This window comes from Phaethon lepturus, unplaced genomic scaffold (genome assembly GCF_000687285.1).
Source record: "Phaethon lepturus isolate BGI_N335 unplaced genomic scaffold, ASM68728v1 scaffold33509, whole genome shotgun sequence".
NCBI lineage: Eukaryota > Metazoa > Chordata > Aves > Phaethontiformes > Phaethontidae > Phaethon > Phaethon lepturus.
Window position 1 is genome coordinate 1,484 of NW_010563350.1, and position 1,166 is coordinate 2,649.

The window sequence follows — 1,166 nt, forward strand, 5'->3', positions numbered from 1 at the left end:
CAAATACAAGCACAAAACCCCCATATATATATTTTTTTACAGGCCATCAAAATTCACAAAGAATGGAGTAAGCCACAGAAACAGGATATAGCAGCATGATCACAAAAACATATGTAGCAAGACATGTTCTGCAAGTGGAAAAGACTATACAACACAATCTATAAAATCTGTAAGTAAAATCATTAGGACAAGGATACACATTTCTAGATCAGGAAAAATGCTGAGAGATCAGATCAAAAAGCAACTAGTAAATCAGTAATAGCAGGTATCTTCAGCTTCCACCAACGAATGTATCACGTGCCACATTAGGAAAATATTCTTTTAAAAAAGTTTCTCAACAACTTGAGGAATCACTAAATCTAACAATCAGTTTCAAGCTTACCCTCCACCTAGCCTTCAGTAACAACCCCTGTTTAGCTGTTAAGCAACAACAATTATGCTCCATGCAGTTAAAAGAGGCAGTATGTCAGTAACTAAAGCTGTTGACCAAGCTTTAAAAACTTGAAAAATGCTGAGCTGTGGGCAGGTTAACTGTTTAATTGCCTTTTATAGGAGCGCCAGAATGTGACCTAGAAACCAACAGATGGTCATCACCCACACAACACTGGGCAGAAACAAGGCATGAGCAGAGCTGGACTCACAGCTCTTATGCTCATGTAGATGTAATTACAACGCAAAAATCATTGCTTCACGTGTGACAAAAAAAGATTTATCCCCAAAGCATCTTCAAGAAATTACTTAAACTGCAGGTACAATTCTTTGTTTTCTTATAGTGAATAAAGCTCTACTGTCTGGGCAAGCTACATTTTATATCTCAATACTGTAGTTGTGGGTACAAATACAGTCTAATGGCACATTGAACAGTATCTCAAACATACAAAACTGCACGCAGAAGCTGCCTACACAATAAATCTGACACTTTAAAGAGTGTTGTAGAAAATTTGTCCATCAATGTTAAGTTCCAAACCTATGCAAGCATTTTTGCTGAACTACCACTTGAAAAGAAGCCTTCATAATGTGAGTGCTGACAACTGCGATTAAGGCCTTGCAAGCAGATGCGACCACAATGCAGCTTACTGGTGGTGACTTCATTTGTTTTTTTGAGCAAAATTTCAACATGTAAGCTTAAGATGCTTGTTTTCAACTACTGCTATTAAAACTGAAAG